The sequence below is a fragment of the Leptonychotes weddellii genome, chromosome 7 (genome assembly GCF_054177405.1).
Source record: "Leptonychotes weddellii isolate Sample4059 chromosome 7, ASM5417740v2, whole genome shotgun sequence".
Taxonomy (NCBI): domain Eukaryota; kingdom Metazoa; phylum Chordata; class Mammalia; order Carnivora; family Phocidae; genus Leptonychotes; species Leptonychotes weddellii.
The window spans coordinates 126561449-126567448 of record NC_138375.1 but is presented as its reverse complement, the minus strand read 5'-3'; positions in this window follow the sequence as shown (position 1 = coordinate 126567448).

Sequence of the window (6000 nt, the reverse complement as noted above, 5' to 3'; positions counted from 1 at the left end):
CTTCATTAGCAGAGGGGCCTGAACGCAGAATATGAAAAGAGCTATCACAGAGGTTCAGCTAAAAGTGGTCCATTCTCAGTAGGCTATCTGGAAAGGCTTCTTTACGAAGTATGATTTTAGTTCTACTTAAAACCCTACTGTACTTTGATAGACCCATAAATACAGGGAGCACCCTGATGGTAGCCGGAGGGGAGGGTGGGGAGGGGATGGGGAAAATGGGCAAAGGGGAGAGGGAGGTACAGGCTTCTAGTTACCGAATGAATGTCTTGTGGATGAGAGTTACAGCACAGGGAGTGTAGTTAATGGCATATAATAGCATTGTATATAAAAAGAAAAAATACAGAGTGTATTTTGAAAATCTGTACTTTTTAAAAAAGATTTTATTTATTTGACACAGAGAGAGAGAGAGAGAGAGAGCACAAGTAGGGGGCGTTGCAGGCAGAGGGAGAGGGAGAAGCAGGCTCCCCGCAGAGCAAGGAGACCAATGCGGGGCTCGATCCCAGGACCTTGGAATCATGACCTGAGCCGTCGGCAGACGTTTAACTGACTGAGCCACCCAGGCACCCCTGAAAATCTCTACTTTGGAAAGAAATGATTTAAGCAAGGACCACGCTCTGAGGCGGGGAAGTCTGGTCCAGTTGAGCCATGGCAAGAAGCTGGGTGTTGTCCTGTCACCTGGAAAACTCAGTAGGGGTCTTAACCTTGCAGAGCTTTGAATACTAGGTGGAATGTTTTAGATTTTAATGCAGAAGCCATTGACAATTTGAGCAGGACACTAATATAAAACAACTATGACCAGGCTGGGTTAAAGGCTGGGAACGACATATTCGTTTGTCCCCAATTTGGGGAAGAGTGGAAGATGGTCGTTAATTCATTAGATGTGCTTTGGATCTGCAGGAGCAAAATAAGCAGCATATCTCAGTGCATAAATACTCCTCCCGTATATGCATTCTTTGTCATCACGGAGCACATATTTGGCATACAAGTGACCTTTAAAATAATAAGAGCGAAAGCTATTTGGAATAAATGTTTTAGAACCATTTGTTACTTTGCACAGACCTGTGAGCAAATAGGACTGAGCTAAAGTGTTTACTGTAGTATTTGGTTCTGCAGGGGCTGCCACGCTATTATATATACTTTTATTCTGGCTAAACTCTAGCTCTTGTCACCATTATTTATTACTCAGAGACCTGGAATGTCAACGGGTCATCAAAATAGCGAAGTGAGAGTTGAGAGTTTTTCTGCCTGTTGCTTGAAGTCTTCGGAAGACTGTTTCCTTTGTATTCCCTAAATTCAGAGTATAAAAGCCTCCCAGGCATCTAATCTTTACTAGGTCACACATTTCAAAAGGCAGTGAAATTATTTCCCAGTTTAAGGCAAGTGTTTTAGGAACTCCTGAACCCTCTCTCTCCTGAAATCTATTTAGAAGAAAGAAACAAAACAAAAAACTAAGCAAACGCCATATAATCCCAACTACATTGTCCTGGTATAAAAATCCTAACATAACATGGTAGGAAAAGGTTCTGAATTATGATCCAAGAGATCTGAGTTCTAGGTGTAGTTCTGTAAATATGTGACTTGATGGTTTTGTCAGGTGTCCTACCTAATGGGGAGGGATTAGGGTCTTTCTACAGGGTCTCTATGCTATTCATTAGTACTGTTCACAATATTTTTGCCTGAGGAGTCTGGAAAATGGAGAGACACATGACAAGATTGTGGTCAACAGTTTTGGATAGAAGTGATGTGTTACTTTTGGGACAGAACATTTAATGCTGGTGTGAGACTCCAGAATACTGTTGGCAGTAATGGCCAACACCGGTGGCTTTATGAGCCTGAATCCGGGAAGGAGGACATCGAGGAGGGAACTTAGCCAGCCCACAGTGGGCCTATGTAAGGAGTAGGAAACGAACCTTTGTTGTTTGAAGCTACTGTTACTTGTTACAATAAAATAACGAAGCTTCTTCTTGGTTGATAAGGTATCCAAAGAGTTTAGCTGTGATGAACCAGGGGAAAACTCAGGGATCTAGGAGACGCTTCCTTTCCTTAAATTAAGAGTTTATCCAGTTTTCTGTAGGTAAATGTCCCAGCTGCTTTGAGGGGAAGTAAGTTTTCTATCATTGGAAATAGTGAGATGTAGACTATCTTGAGGCAACCTTGAAGGCATTGCTGTAGAAATTGAAGGTGGTTGTGTGATATAGTAAGAAAAATATGTTTGTTTCTGGCACAGAGCTCCCTAAAGCTCTTGGAATTTCCTAAGTCATAAGAGCCATAAAGGTGTCTTACGTTAATGAGGTGACTTTGGAAGCACCTATGGGTGGGGGCTGGTTGCCAGGGGAACGAAGCACATGATTAGAGCCTTGGAACTTTCAGTCCCACCGCCCTCCTCTGGGGAGGGAAGAGGCGCTGGAGGTTGGATCCATCCTCACTTGCCAATGATTTAATCAATCATGCCTATGTCATGAAGCCTCTCTAAAAACCAAAAAAGGGCAGGGTTCAGAGAGCTTCGTGTTTGGTGAAATACATGGAGATTTGGGGAGAGTGGCACGGAAGCTCCGTGCCTTTCCCTATGCTTTGTGCCATGCATCTCTTCCATCTGGCTGTTCCTGAGTTATAGCCTCTCATGATAAGCCAGTAATGTTGTAAGCAAATTGTTTCTCTGAGTTCTGTGAGCCACTCTAGCCAAATGACTGAACCCAAGGGCAGTAGGCCAGTGGACCCTCCCATCTACAGCCAGTTGGTAAGAAGGACAGGTGACGACTGATGTCTGAGGTGTGTGTGTCTTTGGAGAGGGGGTAGGTGGGCTAGGGAAGTCTTGTAGGACTCACTCCTTAACCTGTGGAATCTGATGCTGTCTCTGGGTAGATCGTGTCAGCCTTGAGTTGAGTTATAGGACACACAGCTGGTGTTGGAGATTTGTTTGGAGGAACCACCACCTCCTACGGTGGAATTGGTACCATAATCTTAGATTGGATTAGAGAACTTCACGGTCCATTGTAGTTTAAAAACATTTGGATTTCCAGCTCCTGAGGGTAACTGTTGCACCTCACATTTGTGCAGCGAATATGGTTTATAAAGTGTTTTCTCCAGGGTAAACTTCCCTGCTCTCCTGTGGATAGCAAGAGGATTTCCTTAATGTGCCCTCCACGGAGACATGCACGAGTGCTAAGAAAAACTTGTTTAGAGAATCAAGCTAATTCTTTACCTGAATCCCATAGCCACCCACCTCTATTTTTAAACAAGTACTCTTAGTTCTGTTTGTTTGTTTTAAGATTTTATTTATTTATTTGAGAGAGAGAAAGTGAGAGAGAGCATGAATGGGGGCGGGGGGGTGGGGCAGGGAGAGGGAGAAGCAGGCGCCCTGCTTGGGGGAGGGGCTCCATCCCAGGACACAGGGATCAGGACCTGAGTCAAAGGCAGATGCTTAACCCACTGAGTCACCCAGGTGCCCTGTTTGTTTGTTTTTAAATTAAACTTCTAATTTTTAGATCATTGTGCATTCGTATGCAGTTGTGAGAAATAATACAGAGAGATCACAGGTAAACTTTACCCATTTTGGCCAATTGAAACATATTACAAAACTATAGTGCAATGTCACAACCTAGATATTGAGACACAAAACAGTTCCATGACCACAAAGATACTTCATGTTGCCATTTTATGGCCACACCTACTTCCTCCCACATTTCCATACCCTTTAACTACTTAACGCTGCACCTATTTTCCATTTGTATAATTTTGCCATCTCAGGACTGTTATATAAATGGAATCATCTAGTATGTCACTTTTCCGGACTGGCTTTTTTTTCCCCTCAGCATAATTCTCTGGAAATTCATCTGAGTTCATTCCTCTTTTCTTGCTGAATAGAATTCCAGGGTATGGCTTTATCACAGTTTATTTCAACATTTACCCACTGAAGGATATCTGAGTTGTTTCTAGGTTTTGGCTATCATGAATAAGCTATTACCAACATTCATGTGGATGTTTTATGAACAGGCTTTTCATTTCTCTGGGACAAATGCCCAAGAATGCAATTGCTGGGTTGGATTTAGTTTTTTTTTTTTTTTTTTTTTTTAAGAAAGTGCCATAATCTTTTATTTTTTTTTTAAGATTTTATTTACTTATTTGTGTGAGAGAGCACAAGCAGGGGGAGGGGCAGAGAGAGAAGCAAGCTTCCCGCTGAGCAGGGAGCCTGATGCAGGGCTCGATCCCAGGACCCTGAGATCATGACCTGAGCCGAAGGCAGACGCTTAACCGACTGAGCCACCCAGGCGTCCCTAAAGTGCCATACTCTTTTCCAGAGTGGCTGTCATTTTCTGTTCTTACCAGCAGTGTATGAATACTAGACTTTCTTCCCATTCTCTGCAGCATTTTGTATTGTCACAGTTTTTTATTTGAGCTTGTGTGATGGGTATGTAGTGGTGTCTCATTGTGGTTTTTGTGTGCATGATCCTAACGGCTAATGCCATAAAACAGCATTTCATGCACTTATTTGCCTTCTGCACATCCTCTTCCCTGAAACATCTCTTTCTGTCTTTTGTCCATTTTCCAATTGGATTGTTTCCTTTTTTACTCTGAGTTTGAGAGGTTTTTTTACATGTTATAGATATTATGTGTTTGTTGGGTATGTGGTTTGCAAATGTTTCTCCCAGTCTGTAGCTTGTCTTTTCCTACTCTTACAAGGGTCTTTCACGTAGCAAATGGTTTTAGTTTTCATGAAGTCTTTAGTTTCATGTTTATTTATTTTTCCTTTTACGGATCATCTCTCTCCTGGATAATTGCAATAGGCCGACTATTTTCTTTGTTCTTTTCTTTTTTTTTTTTTGGAAGGAAAGAGATGAATTTGTCTTTATTTTCAGAATTTTTTCTTTCTTTTTTTTTTTATGTTGGCTCCACACTCAACGTGGGGCTTGAACTTACGACCCTGAGATCAAGAGTTGCATGCTCTACCAACTGAGTCAGGAAGGTGCCCCAGTAGGCCCCCTGTTTTCTTGATTCTGCCCTCAGAGCAATCTTTCTTTTCTTCTTCTTTGTCTTTTTTTGTTCTTGTTAAGTAGACTCCACACCCAGTGTGGAGCCCAACACGGGGCTTGAACTCACAACTGTGAGATCGAGACCTGAGATGAGATCAAGAGTCGGAGGCTTAACCAACTGAGCCCCCCAGGCACCCCCAGAGTGATCTTTTTAAATGTAATTATTCACTCCAGACTCTCCACGCTTCCCATGTCACTCAGAGAAAAGGCCAGAATCTTGACAATAGCTTACTGTCTGGTCCCTCATTATCTCTCTGACCGCTCTTTTACTGTCTCGGCTCTGGCTACATTGGCTTCTTTGTGATGGTCTAACAGGCCAAGCCACCCTTGTCCGGGACTCCAACCTCTTTTTTTCATCTGGAAAATATAACCTTAGCTGTAAACTTTCTTATTTGCCCTCAGGTCTTACTGAAAGGGATCTTTTGAGTAAAGACTTCCATGACCTCCCATTTAACATAGAAATGCCCCATTGCCTATAGACCCAAATTCGCTTTGTTTTCTTTTTCTTCATGGTACTTGTCAGCATCTAACCTACTGCATATTTTATGTATTTTATTTTTATTTTTTATTTATTTATTTTTTAAAGATTTTATTTATTTATTTGATAGAGAGAGACACAGCGAGAGAGGGAACACAAGCAGAGGGAGTGGGAGAGGGAGAAGCAGGCTTCCCGCGGAGCAGTGAGCCCGATGCGGGGCTCGATCCCAGGACCCTGGGATCAGGACCTGAGCCGAAGGCAGACGCTTAATGACTGAGCCACCCAGGCGCCCCTATTTTATGTATTTTAGAAGATTATCTGTCTTTTCTTCTAGAATTAAGCTCCTTGAGAGAAAATCCTTTTATCTGTTTTGTTCATAACTGTTCAACCTTGAGGATCTAGAGAGCTTGGCACATGGTAGAGACTCAATAAAGATTTACAGACTGAAGAATGAATGAAGAAGGAATGAGTAAGGTATAGCCCAACCTAGCT